The 13,391-nt window shown below is 42.1% G+C and overlaps 1 protein-coding gene across 1 annotated transcript in view; it reads right to left on the bottom strand.

Moving 5' to 3' along the window:
* The window catches only part of LOC141144857 (serpin B5-like), an 86,604-nt gene extending 74,167 nt beyond the window's left edge, over nt 1–12,437 (bottom strand). The window contains exon 1 of the mRNA XM_073630938.1: nt 12,279–12,437. The gene's annotated coding sequence lies outside the window, so the exon portion shown is untranslated. The remainder of the gene's footprint in view (nt 1–12,278) is intronic.
* Nucleotides 12,438–13,391: the final 954 nt, after the last annotated feature.

Below are 13,391 nucleotides of genomic sequence, written 5' to 3'. Positions count from 1 at the left end.
TGGAGAAGAGCAAGTTCCATCGTGAACAGGTTAAATTCCTGGGCTATGTCATTTCCACTGCTGGTTTTTCGATGGACCCAGAGAAACTTTCGGCAGTCCTACAGTGGCCCCGACCAGTGGGTTTACGTCCTCTGCAGCGTTTCCTGGGCTTTGCCAACTATTATCGGAAGTTTATTTGTAACTTCAAGTCTCTGGTCGAGCCCCTGACTAATATGACCAGAAAGGACGGTAACCCACAGAGTTGTCTCCGGAGTCCATTAAGGCCTTTGAGAGTCTCAAGGATGCCTTCGTTTCTACTCCTCTGTTGGCACATCCTGATCCTACGTTGCCTTTTTTCCCAGAAGTTGATGCTTCTGAGACTGGATTTGGCGCCCTTCTGTCTCAACATCCTAACTCTGAGAGCGCTATGCATCTGTGTGACTTCTTTTCCAAGAAACTGTCACCTGCAGAGTGCAATTACGAGATTGGTGACAGAGCTGTTGGTGATCATTTTAGCCCTGAAAGAATGGAGACATCTCCTTGAAGGTACCACTGTGCCGGTTTTCATTCTTACTAACCATAAGAATCACACATTCTTGTCTGAGGCTAAGCGCCTCTCTCCCAGAAGGGCGCGATGGGCTCTTTTCTTGTCAAGTTTTAATTACATTGTCTCATTCTTACCTGGTACTAAGAATGTAAGGGCTGACGCCTTGTCACAACAATTTTCCTCCACTTCCAAGATGGAGTCGGTTCCGGTTCCTGTGATTCGTCCTGATTGTATTCTGGCTACGGTTCGCACCAGTCTTACTTCTCCTTTGGGTGACAAAATTCTTGCTGCTCAGGTCTATGCTCCTCCTGAGAAACCTTGTGATCGCTGCTTTGTCCCAGAGAGTCTCCTTACTGCCGTGCTCCAGACTTACCATTCTCCCAAGGCAACTGGCCACCCTGGGAAGAATCAACTCATTTGGGCCATTTCCCAATAATTCTGGTGGCCTAGTCTATGGGCTGATGTAACTGCCTTCGTAGCTGCCTGTTCCGTGTGTGCTCAGAGTAAGACTCTGATACCTTCCAGTGGGCCTCCTACAACCCATACCCAATGGAGAGAGGCCCTGGACCCACCTGTCTATGGATTTCATTGTGGAGTCACCCAACTCCCAAGGCAACACTGTTATCCTTATGGTGGTTGACCGGTTCTCAAAGATGTGTCATTGTATTCCACCTTTGATCTTGCCCACTTCTAAGGAACTGGCTTCCATTTTTGCTCGGGAGATCTTTCACTTACATGGGCTACACAAGGTGATTGTTTTGGACAGGGGTAGTCAGTTTCTCTCCTGGTTCTGGCGAGCCTTTTGTGCACAGTTGGGAATTCAGCTTGCTTTCTCCTCTGCATATCACCTGCAGTCTAATGGGGCCGCAGAACGAGCCAATCAGTCCTTGGAGCAATTCTTACATTGCTATATTTCTGACCATCATAACAACTGGTCAGACCCATTACCGTGGGCAGAGTTTGCTCACAACAGTGCCTTGAATTCTGCTTCCCGATTATGGCGAATTATGGTTTCCAACCTTCGATGTTGCCTGACTTGTTCTGCTGAGTATTCCTGCGTTAGAAGAGCATCTCTGTGGTCTTTGTTCCACTTGAGCACAAGTTCAGGAGGCTTTGCAACATGCTAATGATAGGTACAGACTCCATGCTGACCGCAGACGCCTACCTGCACCTTCCTACCAGGTTGGGGACAGAGTCTGGCTGTCGTCTCACAACCTCTGACTTCGTGTTCCTTCTTTGAAGTTCGCACCTCCGTTTATTGGGCCTTTCCGTATCCTTCGCAGGATTAACCCAGTGGCTTACGTCTTGGACCTTCCTCCTAGTATGCGCATCTCAAATGTATTTCATGTCTCCTTATTGAAACCTTTGGTCTGCAATCGCTTTACCACCTATACAGGTTGAGAACCATGAGGAGTATGAAGTACAATCCATTGTTGACTCCCGTAGGTTCCATGGGCGCATACAGTACCTGGTGCATTGGATGAGGTACGGTCCGGAAGAACGCTCTTGGGTCTCATCCTCAGACGTACATGCACCTGTCCTCCTTCGTGATTTCCATAGACGTTTTCCCCTCAAGCCCGGTGGTCCTCCGAGGGGGAGGGGTCTTTGAGGAGGGGGTACTGTCAGGGCTGGGCTCAGCCCTTCCTTCTCTGAGCTGGCCGCTCAGCTGTCGGCTAATTGCCAGCTCCCATCTCTCTCCACAGTTACCCAGCTGTTGTTGATTCTGCTCATCAGTCCTGCCTACTTAAAGTCGTCCAGCTCACAAGATCTCTGCCATCACCTTTGTCAACATCACAGAGGCTTTCTCCTGCATTCCTGTTGAAGACTTGCTCGGCTGACATTCCTTCTGGCTCCTGATCCTGCTTGCTGTACTACTACGTTTATCTCTGGCTCTCTCACATTTGCTTGGCTGACTAGCCGATCCGGTTACTGCACTCTGGCTTGTTTTGACTATGCTTACTCTGTTTACCTTATTATTATTATTAATATTAAACAAGTGTGATTTAACTATACTTCTGTCTCACGGCTCACAGGTAGTTAGAGGTTTGGTTTAATGGCATATTAGAAGTTATTTGGAACTTACAGTAGATAGGCAGACCCAGAACCGGGGCTCCGTGTCTGAATGGACACAGGGAGTTGTGACTCGGCTCGGGTGCCCCCATAGCAAGCTGCTTGCTGTGGGTGCACTCGACAGGAGGGAGGGGCCAGGAGCACCGAAGAGGGAATTTACAATCATTTTAATCCTGTTTATAATGCGCAGGCAGATCATCCTTATCAATTGTAACTATATTTGAACACTGTCAACATTTTTCAAAAAACCTTGCAGTCAGTCATGACACATTCTCCTTAGAAACGTCTAAAAGGTAAGAAATATTTCTAAAAAACATCTTTAGGTATGATGTGTGAGTGGGGTTTTCTCAAATTTGAGTGAAAAAGTGGAAATACATTTTAAGTTATTAAATATGCAAGCTTCCAGGGCCCATTATGTCCTTCTATAGGCTCTGAACAATGTTTGAATTGTATGCTGTATGCTGTGGTCAATCATTTTGAATTGGCTACTACTGAAGAGGTTACAAAACTTCTCGGATGCCCACCTAACCAATTTTCCCTTGGATCCTGTTCCCTCACAACTACTACGGTCACCCTCTTCTTCTATCCTATGCTCCCTCACTCACATCTTCAATCTCTCTTTCTCTAGTGGCATCTTCCCCTCCCCTCTAAAACATGCGCAGATCACTCCCATACTTAAAAAGCCCTCACGGGACCCTACCAACCTGAACAACTTAAGAACCATCTCATTGCTCTCATACACCTCTAAACTTCTAGAACGCTTAGTCTACAACTGTCTTAGCTCCTACCTCAGTAAAAATAACCTTCTTGACCCCTTACAGTCTGGCTTTCGCTCGCAGCACTCCACGGAAACTGCCTTACTAAAACTCACTAACGATTTACTAACTGCTAAAACCAACAGCCAGTACTCCATACTCCTACTACTTGACCTCTCTGCGGCCTTTGATACTGTTGACCACCTGCTCCTTCTCAATAAACTACATTCCCTTGGCCTCCGAGATTCTGCTCTATCCTGGTTCTCTGCCTATTTATCACAGCGCTCCTTCAGTGTCACCTACAACTCTGTCTCCTCCTCTCCATTGCCCCTTTCTGTGGGGGTCCCCCAAGGCTCTGTTCTTGGACCCCTTCTCTTCTCTATCTACACCTCCTCCCTTGGTCACTTAGTAACTGCCCACGGCTTCCAATACCACTTATACGCTGATGACACCCAAATCTATCGGTCTACTCCACACCTCACTCCTTCAGTCTCCTCTCGCATTACTAACTTACTAACTGACATATCAGCACGGATGTCGCACCACTTCCTTAAACTAAATCTCTCTAAAACTGAGCTATTAATATCCCCCCCCCCCCGCCAGTGCCCCCCTCCATGACTTTTCCATCAAAAATAACAATGCAACCATCAGTCCCTCCCCTCACGCCAGGATGCTAGGTGTAATCCTAGACTCTGACTTGTCATTTCAGCCTCAAATCCAATCGTTGTCAAAAGTTTGTAGAATTCACCTCCGTAACATCTCTAAAATTTGCCTCTTTTTAACAAATAAAACCACCAAGCTCCTCTTCACTCCCTTGTTATCTCTTGCTTTGACTATTGCAACTCCCTTCTCATTGGCCTACCTCTCCATAGGCTATCCCCTCTTCAGTCTATCATGAATGCTGCTGCCAGACTTATCCACCTTACCAACCGCTCAGTGTCTGCCAACCCTCTTCTCCAATCCCTACACTGGCTCCCAATCACCCAGCAAATTAAATTCAAAATACTAACCACAACATACAAAGCCATTCACAACTCTGCCCCGAGCTACATCACCAATCTTGTCTCCAAATATCACCCAAATCAACCTCTCTGCTCTTCTCAAGACCTCCTGCTCTCAAGCTCTCTCATCTCCTCCTCCCATGCTTGTCTCCAGGATTTCTCCAGAGCCTCTCCCATCCTCTGGAACTCGCTACCTCCATCTATCCGGCTATCCCCTACTCTTGCTACCTTCAGACGATCCCTGAAAATTCATCTCTTCAAGAAAGCCTATCATGTCTCCAACTAATCTCCTACCACTTCCAACAGCTCATTCCCCACAGTTACAACCTTTTGTACCACCTGCCCCACCCTATTAGATTGTAAACTCTTCTGAGCATTTATTTTTTCTGTATTTTATTGTATTATAACTGTATTGTCTCCCTTTTATATTGTAAAGCGCTGCGTAAACTGTTGGCCCTATCTAAATCCTGTATAATAATAATAATAATAATTAGATCTTTTGCTAAGTGCCCAGGGTCTAAACGTCACAATAAACGTCACAACTGCCTGTATTTCTTTCCTGAAATTGGGCATTTTGGCAGCTGTTGACTTTTGTTCCTGCCTGCCATCCAATGGGCCACCTGTCAAACCTCTAGCACAAAGGCCAAGAAAGTGCTGGAAAACTCGTCCTCAGTTCTGTGCTCCAGGTCTAACTGGTGACTGACGGTCCGGCAGACAAGCGAGCCCGGCCAGCACCTGTGGGGTTACCTGCTGCGGGATTAATTACCCTCTCTCTCTAGAGCGGTGATTCCTCTTTTTTGCAGGCAGGAACAGATGCCAGCAGCAGCCAAAGTACTTAAATTCAAGAAAAACATGCAGTCCGATGCATTCAACAATGGCCGCAATAATACTAAAGGCGATTTCTTTCCAGAGAAGGATGGGGGAATTGTTTCTGAGAGAGGCACTTTGTCTGACCCCTGCATTCTGTGCATTATGCACTCTTGACCCTTTCGCTTTGTGCGTCATGCACTCTTGAGCCCAGAACCACTTTATGTGCTCTTGACCCTTTCGCTCTGTGCATTATGCACTCTTGACCAAATCAATCTTTTCATTACTCACATCTGACCCCTGCACTCTGTGTCTTGCTCTTGACCCTTACAAACTGTGTATTAATCAGTCCCAATTCCTGTGCTCTGTACTTATGCACTCATGACCCTTTTGTTCTTTGCGTTATGCGCTCCTGACCCCTGACCTTGACCCTGACCCCTGACTTTTTGCTTTGTTTATTATGCATTCCAGACCCCAGAACTATAGCATTAGGCACTAATGATACTTACAAAAATTATGCCCACCTGACCTCTGTACGTTATGCACTCCTAACCCCTTCAATATGCGCATTCCTGACCCCTGTGCCTTGTGCATTATACACTCTTGACTTTTTTGATGTGAACATTAAATACTCCTGACCCCTGGGCTTTGTTATGTACTCCGGTCTCTACATCCTAATAGGTACTTACTCCTGACCCTTGTGTTTTGCATTCTTGACCCATGCATTCAGTGTGTTAAATAAGCCTTACCCCGTGCTCTGTCCGTTCTGTATTCCTGACCCCTGCTCTCTTTACCCTTTCTCTATGCCTTTAAGAACCTCTCATAATTTGGCCACATCCACCATTGCTGCTCTCCTCAGGGAGTTCAAGGGTGCCGCAGGGCTTTCATAACCCTAGCAACGCCCCCAGTCAATGGTTATTCAATGTTTTTTAGCATAGCATGATAACCCAGTCTTCCGTTTCTCCTGTTAATGGTCACTCATTCTCCTGTAACAGAGCGGTGGTCACTCAGTGCACTGTAACATGGTGACATGACATCAACCCTTTACAGTCTCCTATATCATAGTACCGGTCACTTACTTTGCTGCAACATAGAAGTGATCACATTCTCCTGTAACATGATAATGAACCCTTACTGCAGATTTTGAAAGAGCAGCAAGAGGCCATCATAACAGTAATGAATCAGTCTGCTGTTACAAGACCATGGGAAAGCCATGTCCTTTAGGGTTTGGCCCTCTTTTTGGCTTATCTTTCATATATGGCAGCAGTTTTCTCCTAACTAAACTTCTAAGTTTACTGGGCAGGAACAATCCCAGCACCTCTGGATTCCAGCACTGTTTTTTTAAACTGCTTTCATACACTGGTTTAAAGGCTGAAATGTTTTATGTCAGTTAAAGTGTTCAGTGTGGCTATCCTAAACGGAGGGAAGAAAAAGACACTTTTTTAAAGCACACTATGAATGTAGAAGAATTTGGCAGCCAATATAATAATATTTGTGGAGCGGAAATTTTAGACCTCGTCCAAATCACTGTTTTCAAAAGCATCAGTTAAAATTTCACCTTTATGAGGTCATTGTTGATGATGTGCAAAAACTCTGAAAAATGAACTGCACATTACATAACTGGATTATTGATCATAACTAGTCTATACAATATTTTAATAAGGTATTTGCAGAACTAACAGTTTTGAAACTGCAAAATGGTCATTGCAGCTTTCAAATTGCTTTGGCATGTTATAACAATTAAAAAGACGTCATATAGGCTGGGTTTACTGTCCGAGGGTCAATTGGAGATGTTTACCCTCCAGACCTTCCTACGTTAAGTCAAGTGCCTTGACTTCCACTTGAATGCTAAGCTACGCTATGCTAACAGGCAAAAAAGATTTATCCATCTGCCATGCTGACTCAATAAACTGTAATCTAAGCATCATTAGTCCTCCACCCATTTTTAGTTGACGCTTCATTATCTTGCTTGCCTAAGGCAAGAAAGAGAGCAGCAAAATTTGGCGCACAGAGCAGACATTGGAGGAAGCTCCAGACAATGACAAGTATAGAAATATGAAAGACTGAACAGAGTCTCTTTGCCCCTTTAGCCCTGGGCAGATTTTATTTTTCGCTACATATAGGACTTTTGAGGCATTGAGTTGCTGGCACAATCAGCAGCCAGCAATGACCACTGACAGCAAGTTGCTGATACCCTGTACCTATCTGTTCCATTACACAGGAAAACTGCAAGGAGGGGTTTGTTTTTAAAGTTTATCTAAGGCCAACACTTTTTTTTTCATTAAGGATGGAGTAGGGACAGGTTAAAACAACTGTCTGGTTTTTATTTCTGTAATTTATGTCCAATTGGAAAGATTTCCCTTTACATTGTGGCCTGTAGATAAAATAGGAAACAAAAAGAAAATGACCTAAATTAAAGCAAATACCCTCCTATACAGTTGTCACCAAAACTAGTGTCCCCATTGGAAGATTTCTCCTCTGTTTTTTCCAATGACAGCTCAAAATTTTGGATTTTTCCTGCATTTTAGTCCTGGTGATAGTGACCTTCCCCAGGAGCAACAAAGAAATCTGAGTGTGCAAGGAGGAAAGTGCCAAGGCAGAACATTTAAAGATTCATATATCAAAACAAGCCAGTGCCTTACCGGATTCTAATCAAATTGGAGGAATCTTGAGGGGTATGATCACTCAACCCTGAGTTAAACCCTTAACCTGACAAAGGGTCTAACCCCTCACCACCACTCCATCCAAAACTAAAGAAAAAGTTTAACAACCTCTTGACCTCCGGAAAATGTACCCACCTTCATGACCAGGCGATACGGCACTGCGTTACTTTAACTGACAATTCTGCGGTCATGCAACACTGTACCTAAATTACATTTATGTCATTTTTTCCCACAAATACAGCTTTCTTTTGGTGGTATATATTTTGTACTTTCTGCTATAGAACAAATCCCATAGAAAATGTTTAAAAATCACATTTCTTTATAAATGTAGGCCAATATGTATTCTGCTACATATTTTTGGTTTAAAAAAATCCCAATAAGTATATTGATTGGTTTGCTCAAAAGTTATAGCGTCTACAAAACTATGGCATATACACTGGAAGTTTTCTTTATTTTTTTTTTCATACTAGTAATAGCAGCGATCAGCAGCTTATAACGGGACTGCCATATTGGACAATCTGACATTAACTGACACTTTTGACACTTTGTGGGAACCAATGACACTAATACAGTGATCAGTGCTAAAAATATGTACTGTCACTGTACTAATGACATTGGCTGGGAAGGGGTTAAACTTCTAGGGTGAGCAAAGGGTTAAATGTGTGCTTAACCAGTGTTTTTGTGTTAACTATGTGGTGCCTTTACTAAGGGATGTGCTGGATTTTATTCCCTGCTTTGCAGGGAAACAAAATCCAGCACATCCCTGCTGACAGGACAGAGCTCTCCCTTTTTTACCACCTCCTAAAAATCTTAGACACCTTTTATGTTGTATGCTGATCATGGTAAAACATCTATTTTCCTTGGGTTATATTTATTAGATGAACCCTTCTGTCCTACTAAAGTTTAACAAGTGCATATACTTTGGAGGCAGTATTTACCTCTTGAGTTCCTACGAAATTTCAAGTGTGTCTAGATCCAAACTTTTTTTGTTTTTGTTTTCTCTTTACTTCCTGTCCTGTAGATACAACAGGAAGTAAGAGGGAAAATGCACAAATGCAGTTGTCACCAGGGCACTGGAAGATTTCCCTTCACCTGCTGTCAGTGATAACATAAACATATGGATTTCTCATTACTTCCTGTCCCACTGACAATAGTCATCAGGACAAATTGTAAGGTTCCACCTTTCAAATGGGCCCACAGAACAATATAAAGTCTTTTGTCAATCTTTATTAGTTATATCTAACCATTTTCTACTCTCCCCAAGCTAAAAAAAAAAAAGTTCTTTGGCTATACATACAGTTTAATCCCCATACGGTCTGGCATCATGTTTGAATTAAAGAACACTTTAGCACATATAAAATTCATATATGTTTTGTAAATTTAACTAGAATCTGTCCTATTTTATTTAAACTGGTATTAAACCCAAAAGCAAACATTTATTATATTACAGCTTACCAAATCTTAAATGTGGTGGCTGCATTCATTTTTTAGGCTTTCTTAATTTTAGTTTAACCTGGTGATCCAGCCAGTAAATCTGTTGTTTTTCAACATAACAAGCTGTCCAGCAGATGTAGCGGTTAGAAGGTTGAAACAAATCATTTCAATTTCAATCTTTTTAAACAAAGTATAACAAGAGTTTCCCATTAAGAGTAAATATATAGTTTATCAGAAACCATCAATACTAGATCAACACAGAATGTATGTATGAGTAAATTGAGTAGATATGTAAGCTCCGAATACCAAGTATCAGTTTGTTACCCCAGTAAGGCTACCAGACATAATAAAAGCATAATTACCATTCTTATGTAAACAACTAATATAGGTCACTATTTAATGTGAATTAGATTTGGTGCATATTGTCATTGCACATATTGCAGCAGGAGCCATGTACCACCTAAGTAAGGGTTTGTAATTAGATTCTACTGAGGTTGTGTTGATAGAAATTTTACATGGCTCTCCTAAACGGTACATGGCTCCTGTTAGGGTGGTTTGCTATGTCCTGCCAGTCCAATAAATCTAGCATTATATTATTTTCATGCTCCCAATGGTGCATGTATGGTTCCTTATGTAGTAAGGCCTTTTGCTGAAATTGCTTTTTTGCATGAGAGTTTGAATACTGTCAGAGTTATCGGGTAGGCAGTAAGTTTGAGTTTGGTCTTAAGAAAGGATGTGATCTTGTGGTATCTGAACAACTCAGTTGGGAGAAGGTACAATTTGGATCAATAGTGTTCCAAGGTGTAAAGGTCACTACCGTTTAGGAGATCCCCTATTCCCAACAAGCCTTTATTTTCTTACCAGTTAAATTACTATTGAGTTAGGTCTGGAATTAATTTGAAATTATTAGGAGTTAGGGGAGTGTGGATAGGGTGGAATTTCCCCCTAGTCTTCTGCCTGTCCTATAGGGCTAATGGAAATAATAGAGTAGGGCACAAGATAGGAGGGCATAACCTACCAGGGTTCCAGAAACAAACTATTTAACACTGACAATGGTGCTTACAGTGGTCATCTTTTAGTTATTTATGTAAAACCTTTATCCCAAAAGGAACAAAATTGCTGCTGTATCTGCTTATAAAGTGTTCTTGGAGTTCAGCTTCAGTTTGCTAGTGTATTTAAATCCACTTGTGCAACGAACACTCCCATCCCCGAAGATGGACAATGTTGCTGTCCAAAGGTGTCCCTGTGCTCCTTCATCCAGATTGGGTGAACTCTAATTCATGAGGTGTGCAGACAGGTATCTACAAAAGGAATATACTGTTACAGCAAGTGAGCTTAGGCTGCTCAGGCCAGGGAAGAGTTAAGTGTTTGTTAATGGCTTTTAGGGTCCTGCCTTCTTTCCTGGTTGATATATATACAGTATATATACACAGGGATAAGGCTCAGGGCTTTTTGCCAAACAGGACTGCATTGGGGCCGAAAGGTCCATTTTATCGAGAGGAACTTAACCTTCATCTGCCACCCTACAGGATTTACCAGCATTGGACACTGCCAGTTTTGGACTCTCACCTTCTCAGGTATGCTTGGGCAGCCACAAAATAGTTAGTTAGGAAATAAACTGAGTTGCAATTAACTGCTGTAATGTATCTAGACGTTTTAAGTAAGGCCCAGAATCTTGAGCTTGGTCTGAAATTACTCTGAAGAGGTGCATGATGGTACTTGGCAAATCAGAAGAAAAGGGCCTGTAAAGCAAATATGGGGTATGAAGCAAGGCCTCTATGAAAGGTTGGATTTGGAGAGCAGTTGCCATGGGTAGCCAAGGACTGGTGGGAAGAGTATAGCAGTCGGTCATGAAGCGTGGTACCCGGCAAAGGTGATAGGTCCTCCAGGAGCGAGTAAGTCAATGCTCTGGCTCCCTCCTTAGTGGTCAGTCTCACCAAAGTATTTGGGACTAAACCCGTAGTACAGAGACCTTTTAAATCTAGCCGCATGGTATAGGAGAGAGGAAGGCGTTAATTAGAGCACACATTTGGTCCACGCTTGTGCTTGGTGGGACCCCATTCTGTCACTGGGAGTGAGGTGGCAGAGAATGCTGGACTGGTGGAGAGGGCATAGGTTCAGCGGCGTGCCTCCTAAATGCAACATACATCGGGAAAGGTTTGTAGTAACATGGGACAATGCATTTTACAGAGGAACTCTGGAAAAATGTACCAATGCACACAGTGTATAGCTCATCTCTAAGCCTGGCTACCTACATAATGTTGACTTCGCCTGGTCCAGGGCATTGATGAGCACACACGTGTGGGAAAGGTACCCCCACGTGCAGGGCTAGTAGGCACCGCCCACAGGTGTGTTACTGGCAAGATCATCAGATGAAAGGGGGAAAAAAGCCTGGAAAAAGAAAATGAATACAGCCACCACATCTAATGCTTGATAAACTGCTTTAGAATACACTTTGGGTTTTGGCATTAATACCACTTTAAATCTGTATTGCACATGTATAATTAGGTTTATTTAAGTATATACAGTATATTATTTTACGGTGGCACGTTTTAGAACAAAATTAAGTGTATACATACTGTATGTATACAATGTATACATCAAGACAATAAAGGCTTACCGAACATCTGTACACTTACAGGATCATGACAGGATGTAGAAACATTAAACTTCACCCCATGGTATCAGTTAAATACATAACCCTGTACTGAATCTCACACACTGGAAATGCATTTACACATTCGAGTATTCATATATTCATACTTTACTCCATATAAGGAAAAACATGCTCACATTATTGTTAGGTGTTCTTGGCAATCTGGAAATGATAGAGAAGAGAACCTGGACACCGAAATTTAATCTAAGACTCAGGGCTATATCAATGCCAATATGAGACTGGCTGCAAAAGACAACACACTCTACTATTCTTTATAATAAATACATATTAGCTCTTGATTTTAAAGGAGGAACATTAAAGATTTTAAAATACATGTTAAAACTTTAGAATATTTGCATTACTTACCTGATAGTTTAGTAGTCCCAAGATGCAGAACAGAACAAGCTTTGTTAGAATTCAGCTGCCCTTAAGTGCTGAAATAAGCTGTAATTGTGCCTGAGCATAGGAAACACACCCTCTAACATGTATGAAGGCAGGTATGAGTCAGTTCTATTCCTACCCAAGAAAAATGATAAGTATTGGCAGCATTTTCAGAGCATAGCAGGGTAGTGGCTTGATTAGGCTGTAGCGCTGGAACATGCTCATGCATGAAACCTACTGCCTCTTGTTAGTCTTGTGAAATACAGGATCTGATCCACTTCTCATTGACTCCTTTAATCTACTTAGTTTATACAAATTTAAGATGTGCCCCCAAAGTCGCATTATTGTCCATATAAAACATGCTTTATTGTCCTTTTTTCAAAAAAGTATCATAATAAATTAAACGCAGTAGCACTTAGTCACATCTATAAAATATTCACACCCTCACAGTTCCCAGCTGTGCTCATCCATTGTTTGATTTAATCATGCATTGTATTAAAAAGAGGTTAGTTTATTTGTGATTTTCCCTGGTCTGTAACAAGTAAAGACATTTATTTACAAAGCAAACAAGGCCACACAATTTATTCCTATTTTAATAACCTGACTGCAGGTATATGTATATTCCATAGCTCATTTGACGAAGAAATCATATTTACCAGTTAAAATGTTAATAGTTGAGGTCTGTGTTCCCTTATCGACCCTCTATCAACAGTAGAGTATAAAAATCGAAACCTTATATACATCTTTAAGTTCTTTTTTTAAGATGCTGATTATTAAGTTTTACATATATATACAGGCAAATTAAAAGTATAAGAGTAAACACAATTTCACAAACTTTTGTCCGTCAGAGTTGTGGTGACAGGATCAGCCATGGTGAAAAAATTCCATCAGAAAAAAAGTACATATGCAGATAATTATGTGGTCCCCTGGCATAACCATAGTCAGTGTAAAATGTATTCATGAACCCCAAATGTTCTCAAATCACTTGGGGGAACCCCTGCTGGTATACATAAGCTGGTATAGAGAAAAGGCAGAGTTTTTCAGCTCTAAAAGAGATGGAGGAGAGGATTTCCAGGTCATTAGTCAGTTTATTTGCAT

Source organism: Aquarana catesbeiana, linkage group LG05 (genome assembly GCF_042186555.1).
Source record: "Aquarana catesbeiana isolate 2022-GZ linkage group LG05, ASM4218655v1, whole genome shotgun sequence".
NCBI lineage: Eukaryota > Metazoa > Chordata > Amphibia > Anura > Ranidae > Aquarana > Aquarana catesbeiana.
Note: the sequence above shows the minus strand (reverse complement) of the source record. Positions and strands in the feature narration are given on the sequence as shown.